An 18,691-nucleotide genomic window follows, 5' to 3' on the forward strand; every position below is an offset into this window, starting at 1 on the left:
GCCGAGATTGCGCCATTGCACTCCAGCCTGGGTAACAAGAGCGAAACTCCGTCTCAAAAAAAAAAAAAAAGATTGATTTAATAATTTTGCCTCTGTCTAAAATAATGTTATTTTGCCTCTGTCTAAAATAATGTTATTCTATACCTATACCTTAAATGTTTAGCTACCCTTAATCTACCTTTCCTGCATTTTCTCAGAACTAGGCAGGGCTTAGGACATTTTTATTTAAAACTTTGCTAATTCTTTATGTTTTGTTTTACCTCCAAAATCTAAAACTATTCAAGCCCTCCAGGCCCTGGGAAATATTGCAGAAGAGGTGGGCATATAAAATTATAAGGGCCAGATTTTGAGGGATGAAATTTAGATCCTGCAAAGCAAGGACAGGCACACAGATGCCTAAACAGCTGAACAAAATCCTTGTGTTTTATGTAGCCAATTGCCACAAGCCAAGATTACAGTAGCTCAATGCATAGAATTTGCAAATAAGTAAGCTTTGCAAACCTGCCTTTCGGCTTTTGGGTTTTGGCTCTTATATTACTTAAAAGAAGTTTTAAAGGTTGATCACTTCTCATAGTTATTAAGAATTATGTACTCCCTTGACATACTCATAACCTTGAACACACTACACTCTTCCTGTGTCTGATTAAATGCAAGTATTTTTTGTTCCCATCTGGCCTAAACATTTAATTGGCTATAAGTCTTTAGACGCTAAGTCCCCTGGCCACAGAGGTCCCACTGAGGGACATAATGGACCGGGACCCGTAGCTCACCACCCTAGCCTCAATATGAGACAAAATAAATGCCTGGCTATTGATGCTGCCTCTGGCATAACCTTAAAAAAGTGGGGGAGAGGAAATATAAACCTAAAAAATAAAATCCTAAGCCCCGCAACAAACTGAATGGACCACCCTCTTGACCAAAGGGCATTCCTCCGCCCCCTCCCCAAAACCTGAAAAACTAGTTTAGGTCATGACAGGAAGTTGGGGTAGGAGCAAGAATGACAGAGGTCCAGATGCGCTTTGCTACACCTTCCTAAATTTTGGAATTTAGGCACAACTAATCAGTATTAACATTAAAATAGAGCCTTGTAAAACTAACAAAACAAGCTCTCTGAGGAAGGAGACCCTTAATCCTCGTCAGCTTCTAAGGCCATTTCCCCTTCAGCATTTTACATTGCATTTCAAAAGGAGAAGTTAGAAGTCAGCTAGAGGAGGGGCTGGTTGGCGCCTCCAGCCAGGTTAAGGATAAGACCCCTACTGCTAACCACAATCCCATCTATAGGTCAGGGATATGGCATGTGGGAATCTTTCCAGAAGGCATTGTTTTTACTTACACCCGATCAGACCCCCACCTAAGTCACGTACCCCACGCCTACTTCATGGATGAAGACCCTTGCACTTGTAATTTCTAGAGCTGTAAACCTTTAAAAGGGTAAGGAGTTTCTTTGTTGGAGAGCTCGGCCGTTAGGCAGCTATGCCACCGCAGCTCCTGGCCGAATAAAACACCACTTCCGGGCCGGGCGCGGTGGCTCAAGCCTGTAATCCCAGCACTTTGGGAGGCCGAGGCGGGTGGATCACGAGATCAAGAGATCGAGGCCATCCTGGTCAACATGGTGAAACCCTGTCTCTACTAAAAATACAAAAAAAAAAAAAAAATTAGCTGGGCATGGTGGCGCGTGCCTGTATTCCCAGCTACTCGGGAGGCTGAGGCAGGAGAACTGCCTGAACCCAGGATGCGGAGGTTGCGGTGAGCCGAGATCGCGCCATTGCACTCCAGCCTGGGTAACAAGAGCGAAACTCCGTCTCAAAAAAAAAAAAAAAACACCACTTCCTTCCCAGTTCGGTGTTCGAGAGGTTTGTTTGCAACCCCTCCTGCTTCACTCTAGCAGTGAAATACCAAATCATCACAGGACCTAAGACCACACCTGGCAAGGGTTAAGTCACCACCACCCCCACACTTCAGGAGGCAACTATGTTCTGACTGACACACAATTTTTCTTTTTCTCTAAAAGCCAAAACAACACTGGCCTCAGAATAAGCTGACTGATTCCCAGCCCCTGTTCCACCAGCCATAACTACAGTTTTAATTAGTCAAGAGACTAATTGCAGTAACTTTTTCCTCATAAAAGACCACCAACCATGGACTAGTTCTGGCCAGTCTACATAAACCACACACTTGCGTGCTTTTATGTCCTAAAAAGACCTTTGACATATACGGCCTAAATGTAGTACATTTAAATATTAAGTCTCCACCTCAAGATAATATGGGTCATAAACGCATATTTGTTCAGTATATTCCCAGTATTAATGTGGGAGTGTTAATACTTTAGGAAAGGTTGTAGTTTCTACCTTTATCGATTTACTCACCTGATTCTGTACTTTTAAGCAAATACTTGGCATGTGGTTTCTTCTGAAGAGTATGCATGGGAGATGTGAGACTTTTTTACAATAACTTTTTTTGGGACTTTTTTTTACAATAACACCAGGAAAAGAGGTTCTTCTGAGCAAGGGACATGTGGTTATTTCCAATTCTTACAAGCCTGCTCTCCTCCAAAATTCCACAGCGCTGACCTTGGTGGGAGAGAGTAAGAACCTTGTATCTTGTGCTGACAAAAGTCAAAAGTCCCAAATCTAAAGACAGGGTGAGGAAGGTGCATCTGCAAAGTCATGGTGCTGGGAAATCAGCCAACAAACTTAACAATCGATTGGATCATATCTGGACATGCAAATGTGAAGTGCCTTTCCAACCTGCAGAAATCATTAGAGTTGATTAAAAAAAAAGTAGAACCTCACATGTGTGTCTCAGGTGATGATTAGAGTTTGATAATGTTACTAAGACAGTTAAAGAAACCTAAGCTTGGGTGATTTTTGTTTTTACAGAAACCAAAAGGTAGATCTTATGTCTTAAGTGTTGGATTTCAGGAGAAACAAGAATGATCAGTAAATATTTGCTGCTTATGAAATGTTTTTAAAAACTGTTATAAACCCCTCTATTGCTACATAAAGGAAGGTCATTGTCTTTCTGTAACTCTGGGACCATGACAAAACTCTTGACATTTCTGTATACTTTCAAAAATGTTTATCACCTTCTTAATATACTATAGAAACAAATACTCTGTTTTTCTGTCCTTCTGAAGTTCTGCTTTGCCATTTGATACACTGATTTTCTGAGAACTACTCAGACAAGTTTTTTTGTTTTGTTTTGTTTTTGTTTTGATTCAGGGTCTTGCTCTGTGGCCCTGGCTGGAGTGCATGATCATGCCTCACTGCAACCTCTACCTCCCAGGCTTAGGAGATCCTCCCACCTCAGTCTCCCAGGTAGCTGGGACTACAGGCTCACACCACCATGCCCAGCTCATTTTTGTATTTTTTGTAGAGACAGGGTTTTGCCTTGTTGCCAGGCTGCTCTTGAACTACTGGGCACAAGAGATTCTCCTTCCTCAGCCTCCCAAAGTGCTGAGATTACAGGTATGAGCCACCATGCCCAGCAAGACCAGTTTTATTACTCACTTTGATTTAGTGACATTTCTTCCCAGTTAACAACTTTTTCATTTTTATGAACTGATTTGGTAAAGAGGGCAGACCCTTATATTGGGTGATATTTTTAATGTTCAACATAAAATAAAATGGATTTTAAAAAGAATATGTGATATTCTTCCCCAAATCATTTCTTTTCAGTTGTGCTTTGTATCTAGTTTGTCTTTTTTTATTTTCTTTATTAGCTAACTTATGATTCTTTTTTTTCTTTTTGATAATTTCAGGAAAAAAATTAAGGAAAAATTGCAGAAATAGTACAGAGAATGTTTTTTTCTTAGTAATTTGAGAGTATTTTACCAACATGATACCCCATCACTCTTTTTTTTTTTTTTTTTTTTTTGAGACGGAGTTTTGCTCTTGTTACCCAGGCTGGAGTGCAATGGCGCGATCTCGGCTCACCGCAACCTCCGCCTCCTGGGTTCAAGCAATTCTCCTGCCTCAGCCTCCTGAGTACCCATCACTCTTAAATGCATTAGTGTGTAATTCTTACAAAGACTTACACCTCTTACTACATTAAAACCATTGAAATGAGGAAATTAAGTCTAATACATTACTATCATTTTGTTTCAGACATCATTAAAGTTTTTTCCATTGCCCCAGTAATGTCAATTTTAGCCAAATGATCCACTTTAAAATTATGCATTCTATTTATCATATCTTTTTAATCTTATTGGATCTGGAACCATTTCCCAGTTTTTCTGATTTCATAATTTTGACTATTTTAAACACTACAGATCACTAATTTTGTGGAATTTATCTCATTGTGGGTTTGTCTGATGTTTCCTAGTGTTTAGATTCAAATTATGCATCTTTAGCAGGGATATCACAGATTTTAAGCTGGACTTGTCAACACTGCATGCTATCAAATGGGACACAATTTCCGTTTGTCCTATTACTAGTAATGTTAAATTAATCACTTGGTTAAGATTGTGTGGTAGGCAGAATTTTAAGATGGCCCTATGACCTTGGCTGATCGTATTACTCCCATGATGGTGTTAAATGGCAAATGGGCAATTACCCAGATACGCCTAATCTAAGTAAATCAGTCCTTTAAAAGCAGAGAGTTTTTGAGAGCTGATGGCAGAAGAGAAGTAAAAAATATTCGAGACGTGACAGAGATTCACCTCCAGGGGAAGATCTATCTTGTTGAGACAGAGCTTCAGCACAGAACTGTGTGATTGGCCTCCAGGATGGAACACAACCACCAAATGACAGCCAGCAAGGAAACAGAGACCTTGGTCTGATCACAGCAAGGAACCGAATTCCAGGAGATGGATTCTTTCCCAGAGCCTCCAGAGAAGAGCCAGCCTAACCAACACCTTGATTGCAGCCTTGAAAGACCCTAGGCAAAAAACCCAGGGGATTACTGTCTGAACTTCCAATTATAGAACTGTAAGACCATACATGGGTGTTGTTTCAAGCTGTTATGCTTGTGGTAATTGGTCATGCCGCAGTAGAAAACTAACACAAGTGGGCTATGCAAGTCTCTCAGTTGTAAAGTACCTCTTTTTTTAGTAATTAATAAGCATTTCATAAAGAGGTACTTTGAGGCAAGACAAATACCCTATTCCTCATCAAATGTTTACCCACTGGTTTCAGCGCCTATTGATGTTTCTTGAATTGATATTAATTATTAATGTGGGGAAGGCGGAGCAAGATGACGGAATAGAAGCCTACACCATTCATTCCCCCCAACAGGAACACCAAATTTTATTTGTTTTTTTTGTTTGTTTGTTTTGTTTTGAGACGGAGTTTTGCTCTTGTTACCCAGGCTGGAGTGCAATGGCGCAATCTCAGCTCACCGCAACCTCCGCCTCCTGGATTCAGGCAATTCTCCCGCCTCAGCCTCCTGAGTAGCTGGGATTACAGGCACGCGCCACCATGCCCAGCTAATTTTTTGTATTTTCAGTAGAGACGGGTTTCACCTTGTTGACCAGGATGGTCTCGATCTCTTGACCTCCTGATCCACCCTCCTTGGCCCCCCAAGTGTTGGAATTACAGGCTTGAGCCACCACGCCCAGCCGGAACACCAAATTTTAATAACTAGCTATACAGAAGAATACTCTCACAAGAACCAAAAATCAGTGAGCAATCACATTACCTTATTTTAAATTCATATCACTGATTCTGGTAGTTGAGATAATGTTAAAAGAAAAAAAGAAAAAAGAGAAAAAAATGATAAATTAATATCACTGAACAAGAAAGCGAAGTGAGCAGGAGAGACTTGAAACACTGATGCCACCCCTCCCCCATCCCCTGGCAGCAGCTGCCTGCAGAGAATCTGGTCTCTTGGAAGAGAGAGAGTGCAGCAATTGCGAAGCTTTGCATTGAACTCAGAGCTGCCCTCTCATAGTGGAAAGTAGATCCAGGCTGTATTCAGCTGATGTCTGCCCACAGAGGGAGCATTTGAACTGGCCCTAGCCAAAGGGAAGTCACCCAGCCCAGCAGTCAGAGCTTGAGTTCTAACAAGCCTTGTCACTGTTGGCTGGAGTGCTCTGGAACCCTAAGTGAACTTTTGGGATGGGCTGGGCCACAAGGACTGCAATTCTTAGGCAAATCTTAGTGCTGAGCTGGGTGCAGAGCCAGTGGACTAAGGGGGCAGGCGACCTACTAAGACTCAAAACCATACAATTACATGGAAATTTAATAACCTGCTTCTGAATGACTTTTGGGTAAATGATGAAATTAAGGCAGAAATCAACAAGTTCTTTGAAATTAGTGAGAACAAAGGTACAATATACCAGAATTTCTGGGACAGAGCTAAGGCAGTGATAAGAGGGAAATTTATAGCTCTAAGAGTCAGTCCACATCAAAGAGTTAGAAAAGATCTCAATTTAACAACTTAACATCACTAAAAGAACTGGAAAACTAAGAGCAAACCAGCCCCAAAATTAGCAGAAGACAAGAAATAACCAAAATCAGAGCTGAATTGAAGGAGATTGAGACACACACACACACACACAAAACAAAAACAAAAAAGATAAACAAATTCAGGAGTTGATTTTTTTAAAAAAAATAGTAAAATAGGCCACTAACTAGACTAATAAAGAAAAAAAGAGGACCATGCCTTTAATCCCAGCACTTTGGGAGGCTGAGGTGGGCAGATCACGTGATGTCAGGTGTTTGAGACAAGCCTGACCAACATGGTGAAACCCCGTCTCTACTAAAAATACAAAAATTAGCCTGGTGTGGTGGCACATGCCTCTAGACCCAGCTACTTGGAAAGCTGAGGCAGGAGAATCACTTAAACCCAGGAGGTGGAGGTTGCAGTGAGCCGAGATCGCGCCACTATACTCCAGCCTGGCAACAGAGTGAGACTCTATCAAGAAGAAGGAGAAGGAGAGGAAAAGAAAGAAGATTTAAATAAACACACTTAGAAATGACAAGAGCTGGGTGTGGTGGCTCACACCTGTAATGCCAGCACTTTGGGAAGCTGAGATGGGTGGATCACAAGGTCGGGAGTTTGAGACCAGCCTGACCAACATGGTGAAACCCGTCTCTACTAAAAATACGAAACTTAGCCGGGTGTAGTGGCACATGCCTGTAATCGCAGCTACTCAGGAGGCTGAGGCAGGAGAATCACTTGAACCCGGGAGGTGAAGGTTACAGTGAGCTGAGATCGGTCACTGCGATCTCTACAGAGCCTGGGTGACAGAGCAAGACTCCATCTCAAATAAATAAATAAATGACAACAGGGATGTTACCACCGACTCCACGAAAATACAAATAACTATCAGAGAATATTGTGAACACCTATATGCACATAAGCTAGAAAATATAGAAGAAATGGAAAACGTCTGGACACATAAACCCTCCCAAGACTGAACTAGGAAGTAACTGAATCCCTGGACAGCCAAATAATGAGCTCCAAAAGTTTCCCACTGAAACTTTTCCAAAAAATTGAGGAGGAACTCCTCCTATCTCCTATGAGGCCAGCATCATCCTATTACCAAAACTTGACAGAGACACAATAAAAAAGAAAACATCAGGCCAACATCCTTGATAAACATTGATGCAATAGTCTTCAACAAAATACTGGCAAACCAAACCCAGCAGAACATCAGAAAGCTTATCCTCCAGGAGGAAGTAGGCTTTATCCCTGCAGTGCAAGTTTTCTTCAACATACACAGATCAGTAAATGTGATTCACTACATAAACAGAACGAAAACCAAAGCCATATGATCATCTCAATAGATACAGAAAAGGCTTTCAATAAAATTCAACCCAAATTCATACCTAAAGGAATATAAATTGTTCTATCATAAAGACACATACACACGTATGTTTATTGCAGCACAGTTCACAATAGGAGAGACATGGAATCAACCCCTTTATGTTAAAAACTCTCAATAAACTAGGTATTAAAAGAACATACCTCAAAATAATAAGAACCATCTATGACAAACACACAGCCAACATCATACTGAATGGACTAAAGCTGGAAGCATTCCCCTTGAAAACTGGCACAAAACAAGGATGCCTTCTGTCACCACTCATATTCAATATAGTATTGAAAGTCCTGGCCAGAGCTATCAGGCAAGAGAAAGAAATAAAGTGCACCAAAAGAGGAAGTCAAACTGTCCTTATTTACATATGACATGATCCTGTACTTAGAAAACCCCATAGTCTCTGCCCAAAAGCTCCTAAAGCTAGTAAGAAAAAACTTTAGCAAAGTCTCCAGATACAAAATCAAGAGTCAAGCTGAGAGCCAAATCAGGAGAGCAATCCCATTCACAATTGCACAAAAAGAATAAAATACCTAGAAATACAGCCAACCAAGGAAGTGAATGCTCTCTGCAAAAGGTACTACAGAACACTGCTCAAAGAAATCAGAAATGACACAAATGGAAAAACATTCCATGCTCATGGATAGGAAGAATCAATATCATTAAAATAACCATACTGCCCAAAGCAATTTATAGCTACTCCTATCAAACAAGCAATGACATTCTTCATAGAACTAGAAAAAACAATTTTCAAATTGATGTGGAACCAAAAAAGAACCCTAATAGCCAAGACAATCCTAAGCAAAAAGAACAAAGCTGGTGGCATCATGCTACCCGATTTCAAACTGTATCACAGGGCTACAGTAACCAAGCAGCATAGTACTGGCACAAAAACAAACATATACACCAGCGGAACAAAATAGAGAGCCCAGAAATAAGGCCACACACCTACAACTCTCTGATCTTTGATGAAGATTACAGAAACAAGGAATGGGGAAAGGACTCCCTATTCAGTAAAGGGTGCTGGGATAACTGGCTAACCATATGCAGCAGACTGAAGCTTGACCCCTTCTTTACACTATGTACAAAAGTCAACTCAAGATGGATTAAAGACTTAAATGTATAAGGCAAAACTACAAAAACCCTGGAAGATAACAAAGGCAATATGATTCTGGACATAGAAATGGGCAAAGATTTCATGACAATGACTAGAAAAGCATTTGCAACAAGAGCAAAAATTGACGAATGGAATCTAATTAAACTAAAGAGCTTCTGCACAGCAGAAGAAACTACCAACAGAATAAACAGACAACCTACAGAATGGGAGAAAATAGGTCAGGTGCAGGGGCTCACACCTGTAATCCCAGCATTTTGGTGGCTGAGGCAGGCGGATCACTTGAGGCCAGAAGTTTGAGACCAGCCTGGCCAACATGGCAAAACTTTGTATCCACTAAAAATACAAAAAATTAGCTGGGCATGGTAGCCCATGAATCTCAGCTACTCAGTAGGCTGAGGCAGGAGAATTGCTTGAACCTGGGAGGCAGAGGTTGCAGTGAGCTGAGATTGCACCACTACACTGTAGCCTGGGTGACAGAGTAAGACTCTGTCCCCCCATCACACACACACACACAAAAAAAGAATGGGAGAAAATATTTGCAAACTTTGCATCTGATAAACATCTAATATCCAGCACCTATAGGGAACTTAGATAAATGTAGAAGAAAAGAAACGTATGACTCCATTAAAAAGTAGGCAAAGGACATGAACAGACACTTCTCAGTCCCAGCTACTCAGTAGGCTGAGGCAGAAGATGCACTTGACCTGGGAGGTGGAGGTTGCAGTGAGCTGAGATTATGCCAGTGCCCTCCAGCCTGGGTGACAGAGCAAGACTCCATCTCAAAAAAAAAGAAAGAAAAAGAAGACATACATGCATCCAATAAACATATTTTTAAAAAAGCTTAACATCACTCATCATTAGAGAAACGCAAATCAAAACCACAGTGAGATACCATTTTACACCAGTCAGAATGGCTATTACTAAAAAGTCAAAAAATAACAGGTGCTGGCAAGGTTGCAGAGAAAAAGGAACACTTACACACTGTTGGTGGGAGTGTAAGTTAGTTCAGCCATTGTGGAAAACAGTATGGTGAGTCCTCAAAGACCTAAAGACAGAATTACCATTCAACCCAGCAATCTCATTACAGGGTATATATCCAAATAAATACCAATTATTCTATCATAAAGACACATACACACATATTTTTATTGCAGCACTACTCACAATAGCAGAGACATGGAATCAACCTAAATATCCTTGAAATGGTAGACTGGATAAAGAAAATGTAGTACAAATACGCTATGGAATACTACACTGTTATACCCGAGTGAGTTAGAAGGAAACGCCACACTCTGAGTTCCAATTGAGAGTCCTTTATTGCCAGCAACCGAGAGTCAGCTTGAGCTCAAAATCTCTTGGCCCCGAGGAAGAGGCTTGATTTCTTTTTATAACTTGCTTAAGATAGGGGAGGGGGAGCTTAACCGAAGCAGAGTTTACAGAAGCAGAACAAGCAAGTTAGATAAGGAGGCTGGTAACTAGGAGGCAGGAAGTTCCCATGATTGTTGATCACTAAGGAGGGTATACCAAGCGGTTCCCACGATTGCTGGTTACCAAGGGGGGTATTTGGTATTTGTCATACAATCAATCAAGGGGGGATTCACAAGAGCAGGTGGGCTTGCCAAGCAGGATATGGTTACAATGGTTATACGTTTCTATAGTTCTAAGTACAACATGACCCGGCACAGGACCATGACCCAGATATGTACTCAATGGAGAAATGGTGGGAGGGATGAGACAGAGGTTAAGATGGAGTCTGTCTGGCTAATACAGAGTAGGTTAGCACAACACAACCATAATAAGTAAATAAAAAAGAACAAGATCATGTCTTTTGCAGAAACATGGATAGAGTTGGAGGCCATTACCCTTAGAAAACTAATGGAAGAACAGAAAATCAAATACTGCATGTTCTCACTTATTAGCAGAAGCTAAAAGTTGAGAACATATGGAAACATAGAATGAACAACAGACACTGGGTCCTACCTGAGGGTGAAGGTTGGGAGGAGGGAGAGGATCAGGAAAAATAACTAATGGGTACTAAGCTTAACACCTGGGTGACAAAATAATCTGTACAACAAACCTCCACAACATGCATTTACTTATATAACAAACCTGCACACGTACCCCTGAACTTAAAGTTAAAATAAAAATAAAAAAATTCAGAATATATTTTTAAATTTTAAAAAAGTACATTACAAATACATCATTTGTGTAAAAAAGGCACATTCAGAATAGACTGAGAATGAAGGCAATATACCAATATATTAAAAGTAGTCATCTTTGAGTGCTGGAATTACTGGTTATTTTAATTTCTTTTATGAGCTTTTCTGTTTTCCTACATATTCTACAGTGAAATTTATATTTGGTACTTAGAAAAAAATTCACTTTCAAAAATGGAACCTAGAAAAAAATTCACTTTCAAAAATGGAACCTAAAAATCATGAACTTTCACCTGAATTCAACTGAGAAATGGGGGAAAATGTATTAGCAAGGTGATACAGTTTGGTTCTGTGTCTCACCCAAATCTCCTGTCTAACTGTAATCCACCGGTGTCAAGGGAGGGACCTGGTGGCAGGTGACTGGGTCTTGGAGGCAGTTTCCCCCATGCTGTTCTCAATATAGGGAGTTCTTGAAGATCTGATGATTTGAAAGTGGCAAGTTTCCCCTGTGCTCTTTCTCTCTTCAGCCGCCTTGTGGAAAAGTTGCCTGCTTCCCCTGTACCTTCCATTGTGATTGTAAGTTTCCTGAGGCCTCCCAAACCATGCAGAACCCAGTCAATGAAACCTCTTTCCCTTGTTACTCAGTCTCAGCTAGTATCTTCATAGCAAAGTGAGGACAGACTAATATTCAAGGGTTGCTTGTTTTTTATATATATTTTTGTTATATATATATCAGTTTTTAAAACATTTTACTGGATCAAATGCATATCATTTTTCACTAGGAAAAAAAGTACTAAAATATAAATCTTTTTCTTTTTTCCCACAGTTTCTTTCTCAGGTTGCCATAGCGGTTTTTGTTTGCTTATTTAATGTCATTTTAAGTATAGAAAAATTAAAATATTAAATTTTTAGTATGAGTTACACTGTTTGTCTTTCTATTGTGCAATGCCAGTTTTTACAGAGTCACCAACTTTATACAGCTCATATTTAGGAGTTTGTATACGTGTAAATACGTTGTTCTTAGAAGAGTGGAAACACTGCATAAAACTAACTCAAATGTTTTTGTTTTGAAGTAGAGTTTTTCTCTTGTTGTCCAGGCTGGAGTGCAATGGCGCAATCTCAGCTCACTGCACCCCTTGCCTCAGCCTCCTGAGTAGGTAGGATTACAGGCATGCGCCACTACGCCCAGCTAATTTTGTGTTTTTAGTAGAGACGGGGTTTCTCCATATTGGTCAGGCTGGTCTCAAACTCCTGACATCAGGGAATCCACCTGCCTCAGCCTCCCAAAGAGCTGAGCCCATCACACCTGGCCCAAATGTTTTTATTTCACTTCTTGATCTGCACGCAGTCTACTAATACGCTCTTTTTTTGGCTTACTGGTTGGTAAGGATGTACTGAAAGGAAGATAAACTATGATTTCCCCTATCTTTTCATTTATTCTATGTCGTTTTCAGCATATGAGGTGTCTAATAAACAGAGATAACATAATGAAGACCTCATATGACCAAGTCAGGCCCACCCCAATGATCTCCCCATCTTAACATCAACTGATCTGAAACATTAATTGCATCTAAAAAATTTCTTTTACCATACAACATAATAATCATGCCAGTGTTATAATGTTCACAGATTCTGCCTATTCTTCAAAGAAGGAGGTTATGCAGGGTGAGATTATGTACGGGTCATTAGAGGTTATCTTAGAACTCTGCCTACATTTACCTTGTGATAGAATGTCTGACTATCACAGCCTCCACCTAGCCTTTAACAAGCAAAATGGTTAAAGCCACTTGGCTTTTATGAGCAAAATGCCCCTAGACCAGATAGATAAAGTCCCAGTTAATCCCTCCAGTCCGATCAGGCAATTTGTTTTTTCCACAAGGGCAGTAAATGTCAATTGTGATACTAAACTGCTTGAGTTACAATTTCCATGTCAGAGAGCACAAATGCAAAGTCATGGTGCTGGGGAGGCTGCCAACGCTCACAGACACAACTGAAAATGCTTTGCTTTGGACAAAACAATGAGAATCCGGGGAGCCTGGAGAATAAATATATACAGAAATAGGCTACTGAGAAGCGCAGTGCCTAAAGATGAATCAGATTATACCAAGAGATGCTATTTTAGCTACTTGGGTAACGAATGCAAAAGTAACTTCTGATAAAAAATGTTGGCTGAGTACAGTGGCTCACACCTATAATCCTGGTATTTTGGCAAGCCAAGGTGGGCAGATCACTGGAGGTCAGGAGTGGGGCACAAGCACCAGCTTGGCCAATGTGACAGAACCCGATCTCTGCCAAAATGCAAAAATTAGCCAGGCATGGTGGCACACACCCATCATTACAGCTACTCAGGAGGCTGAGGCAGGAGAATGGCTTGAATCCAGGAGGCTGAGGTTGCTGTGAGCCAAGATCACACCACTGCACTCCAGCCAAACAAACCAAAGTCCCTAAGCGTATGCTCACAAATATTGAGCATTCAACTACAAGCAGGATAATGTATCAGACACTATACTGGGTGGAATCATGTCCCTCCAAAGTCCATGTCCACCCAGAACCTCAGATTATGACCTTATCTGAATATAGATCTTTGCAGATGTAGTTAGTTAAATTAAGATGAGGGCATAGTGAATTAAGGTGGGTCATAAATCCAATAACTGGTGTCCTCATAAGAAGGTCACGTGAAGGCAGAGGCAGAAATCTGAGGGAGGCAGCTACAAGCCAAGGAACCCCAAGGCTTCTCAGTAGCCTGTTTGTTTCTGCATGTATTCATTCTCCAGGCTCCTTGGATTCTCATTGTTTTATCCAAAGCTAAGCATTTTCAGTTGTGTCTGTGAGCGTTGGCAGCCTCCCCAGCACTGTGACTTTGCATTTGTGCTCTCTGACATGGAAATTGTGACTCAAGCAGCCAGCAGCCACTGGAAGCTAGGAAGAGGCAAGAGGAATTCTTTGCTGGAGCCTTCAGAGGGAGTATAGCCCTGCTGTCACTAAATTCTGGACTCCTGGCCTCCAGAATTGTGCAGGAATCAATTTCTGGTGTTTAAGCTTGTAGTACTTTGCTACAGCCACCCTAGGAAAACTAATACAGACACTAATGGAGAAATAAAAACTAGAATAATGAGAACATTGCTATTCATAGGAGGAGAGCAAGGTTATGAATTCTGCTTATCAGTAAATAAATTATCTTTCTTTAATCTTCAGGATTATCCCAAAGTTGAAGCACTAGGGTATAGTTTTTTTTCCAATCTGGACAGCCTTTAACTATACCCCAGGAGCCTGACATAAAGGCTGTCTTTACCTCTGCTTTTCACCTGACCTGTCAGCATCCCTTGTTCATGGAGAGTAGTACCATAGCCATTCTCTGCTCACGGCTTCTCAGGTCTTCTGAATGCTGTGTCCTAGTAGGAAGCAGATCCTGGGACATATGCAAACCCTGTTCAACTTGCACATAGGAAGGAATTGCAAATAAGGGCAGTGCACTATTTTCTAGCATGGAGCAGAACAGAATTGAAAGGATAGAATATGAGTGGTGCCGCAATTCCTATTTTACCCCTCAGTATTATACTTGAATGAGAACAGAAGTAAAACTTCAATCATGAATTAAAGATTGACATTTTCCACATATCATCCCTGACTCCAAAATGATGATCTCAGTTCCAGTTCAAGGATGTTATACAGTCTCTGCAATTTATGACTAGCTGTAGAGTTCTTCATAAAATTGCTTCAGATTATGTGAGTAGGCATTATGGGTTGTAACAATTAAGAATCTAGTTTCAGGGTGTTTTTTTTAACCTGAAATTGGAGTTAAAAAGTAAAATTGGAGTAAAAACACTTCCCATCCATCCATCCATCCTTCCATCCATCCATTTATCCATCCATCCATCCATCATCCATCCATCATCCCATCCATCCATCCTTCCATCCATCCTTTCTTCTATCCTTCCTTCCATGCTTCTATCCATCCATCCATGCCTCCCTCCCTCCATCCATCCACAGTTCCATCCATTCCATCCATCCATTTATTCAACAGATATTATTGAGGCAGGGGAATATAAGAATTAACAAAATACCAAAATCCCTTCTCCCATAGAGCTTACAATCTAGTGGATAGAAACAGGGTAAGCAAGCAAACAGCAAATATATAAAATATATGACATACTGATACACAAATGCTAGGAAGAAGAAAAAAGCACAGAGGGAAAGAGGAAATATCAGAGGAGATGGGTTAATTTTAAATAGGGTGATGAAGAAAGGCCTCCCTGAGAAGATGGTAAATCAGAAAGAAAATCAAAAATACAAGTCAGAGGATTATTCTAATATCTGAGGGCTGAGCATCCCAGGCAGTGAGAATAGCAGGGCCAATAGCTCTGGGGCACAAGCACCTCTCTTGTGTAATTTTTTAGTGATGATCAAAATCTTCTTGGTCCACATCAACTCTCCCTAACTTATCTGGTGGCTGATGTTTTTGGACCACCTGAAGTGCTGGAAGGCAGCACTATAAAATTTTAAGGTTGCAAAACTTTGATGAAATTTCTGGGAAAGCACTAACAACAAATGAGGAAAAACAAATGAATTTGGTATAATTTAAAATTAAATGTAATCAAATTTCACTGCATTGTACATTCAGAATACTAAAATTTTCTAAAATTAAAAGAAACTTGTTAAATGAGAATAATTTCAAGTAAAAGTGTCCTTTTCATTTGGTTTTCCCAGTGAATGCATAAAATGAGTTAAATCTCTGTTATTTTTTAAACCCTTAATGCCTCTCTTGATTCTAAAAGTGCAATTCCTATTGGTGGAAATTTTGAAAATTATATAAAAGAATAACAAATATAAACTTGTGGCCATATAACATTGAAAAAAACCCTGTTAATATTCGTATCTTTCCAGATAGATTTTCCTTTTATTTCTAGACTTTGTTGGTTTGACAGTAAAAAAAAAAAAAAAAGCTTATTTTAATTTGCATTTTTGTTACAAGTCTGAACAGTTTTTCATGTCATTTAATGGTCAGTTTTTATGTACCAACTTTCCTTTTGGCATCTTAGATTTTTCTTACTGATAGAATAAGTTCTTTTGATTGTAAGAAAATTGTGAAATGGCTTTGTCCAAGTTTGTTTATCTCCTATTTTTATGTGTGCTTGTTTGGTTGTTTTTGAGATGGAGTCTTGCTCTGTCACCCAGACTGGAGTGCAATGGGGCAATCTTGGCTCACTGCAACCTCCACCTCCTTGGTTCAAGCGATTCTTGTGCCTCAGCCTCCTGAGTAGCTTCGATTACAGGTGTATGTCACCATGCCCAGTTAATTTTTGTATTTTTATTAGAGATGTAGTTTCACCATGTTGGCCATGTTGGTCTCAAACTCCTGACCTCAAGTGATCCACCCTCCTCAGCCTCCCAAAGTGCTGGGATTACAGGTATGAGCCACCGCCGCTGGCCTAGTTTTGCATATTTTTATGCTCAGAGTTTACATTTCTATAGTCATGCACACTCAATTAAAGCAAAAAAAAAAAGGCTTATTTGCAACAATCTTTACTCTTCAGGGTCCTTTCAAATGTTACTGAAAACTTTTTTCTACAGGAGCCTCTCTCATCTGTTAACTATAATATACAGTTGAATCTCATAATAATGCAATAAGTAGAATCAAAATACTTTTTTTAATATTTCATATAGCAACAGCCTCATTATGTTGCCCAGGCTGGTCTCAAATTCCTGACCTCAAGCAATTTTCCTGCCTCAGCCTCCCAAAGTGCTGGTACTACAGGTGTGAACCACCAGGCTTGGCTGGGTCCACATTTTTAATCATGTAAAATGCAGAGTTGTTGCAAGGCTGTTGAAATGACTGGAGCAGCCCTCAACAGTCAGGCATTAAGGAGTCTGGCTGGGAGATCCAAATCCCTTTAGGTCCCCATTATAGTTTGGCATCATCTGGCCAGCATTTGCCACATCTCACTTAAATACAGCAGGGTAAGTTTAGCCCTCTGGACTACCTGGACCCGGCAGGAGAGTGATTCCAGAGTCTCCCTGGTAGTTGCTACCCATTTGTCCAGCCCTCTCTTAGTGAGTGGAGAGAATACTTGAAACGTAAGAGCCTCACTCCTTGCCTCCCTGCTTCCCATGACAAGCTCTCTTCCTTTTCCACACTGACCTTACTTACCATCTTCCCCTCTGTGGTTACTCCCCTTCCTTTCTCTCCATAAGGCAAGTTCCCTATATTATCATAAGAGTTATAAAACACACACTTGTAGTATATACCTTATATTCTCTCCCCCAAAATGGTAGCTTTGGTTTAGTTGATGATGATGGTGGCTTTATTTCCAGCGAATTGGGACAAAAGTAAAATTGGAGTAAAAACACTTCCCATCCATCCATCCAACCTTCCATCCATCCTTCCATCTATCCATCCATCCATCCATCCATCATCCATCCATCATCCCATCCATCCATCCTTCCATCCATCCTTTCTTCTATCCTTCCTAAAATAGTGAACCAGTTTTAGGATGGAGTTATTGTATTTGCTACAGCTGTGACATTCAGAACCCTGAGGCTGGCAAGGTTTTCACTACATGAGATATAAATGCTGAAAATATAATCAGAAAACTGGTTGGGTGAGGTGGCCATGCCCATGATCCCAGAACTTTAAAAGGCAGAGGCGGGAGGATCACTTGAGGCCAGGAGTTTGAGACCTGCCTGGGCAATATAGCAACATAGCAAGATTCTGTCTCTATAAAAAATAATTAGCAGGACATCATGGCCTGTGCTTGTAATCCCAGCTACTCTAGAGTGAGCTATAATCATGCCACTGCACTCCACTCCAGCCTGGACAACAGAGCAAGACTCCTCTACAAAGACAAAAAAACAGAATAACTAAGAAGTTGCTTTTTAAAATTTATTTCTGTTTGGTTAAATTCAAGTGAAACCAAAAAAAGGCACAGTAGAAACCCGACTATTTTATCCTATAACCTAAGCTTTTTATCAAGCCAGTCCCAATTACATTCACATGAAGAAAATTTTCACAAATTGCTTACTAAAGAGATATTACTGGGCTCTGGGTTGAAATTGCTTCCTGTGTGTCAGTTTACACATTTTATATACATTTTAAAAGCACCTACTCTATGAGATTGTGTGTGGATGTGTACATATATACTTAAAACACAAAAATGTAGATGGGAAGTATGCCAGTCAAAGGTCCAGCCAGGAGAACAGAAACTAGGCTAAGATTTTAAAATACTGGATATTTGATTCAAATAATTGGTTATAATAGGTGATCAGTTACATGTGATGGAAGAGCTGGACTATCAAAAGGAGATGATGAGGCAGTTTAGCAGCAGCAGGAAGAGATCCCTGGCCCTAAGGAAGAAGTTCAAAGAAAGAGAGCTGCTTCGGCATCCCAGAAGCTTTGTCTGGTAGGAGACAGAATCAAGGTGGAGTCTGCCTGGCAAAAGCTGGGCCTACAGAGGAATGTGACTTCTACTGGAGATGCCACTCAAGGTCAAGAGACAGGGAGAGAGAGTGAGAGAAGCGCCTGGTCTTCCCTTCTCCATACCTTCAAGCTCCTAACAGTACCTCTCACTGAGCAAACCCAGGGGAAGTCGTAACATAGCAAGAAAGCCTGAGAATGTAGAGAGGATCTCTCTCTCTCTGTCACCAGGCTGGAGTGCAGTG

The 18,691-nt window shown here is 40.5% G+C and overlaps 1 protein-coding gene across 2 annotated transcripts in view; it reads left to right on the forward strand.

Annotated features, from left to right (window-relative positions):
- AKR1B1 (aldo-keto reductase family 1 member B) overlaps positions 1–18,691 on the forward strand; it is a 154,632-nt gene that overhangs the window by 44,104 nt on the left and 91,837 nt on the right. The gene's annotated exons all lie outside the window — the stretch shown is intronic.

The sequence above is a fragment of the Callithrix jacchus genome, chromosome 11, assembly GCF_049354715.1.
Source record: "Callithrix jacchus isolate 240 chromosome 11, calJac240_pri, whole genome shotgun sequence".
NCBI lineage: Eukaryota > Metazoa > Chordata > Mammalia > Primates > Cebidae > Callithrix > Callithrix jacchus.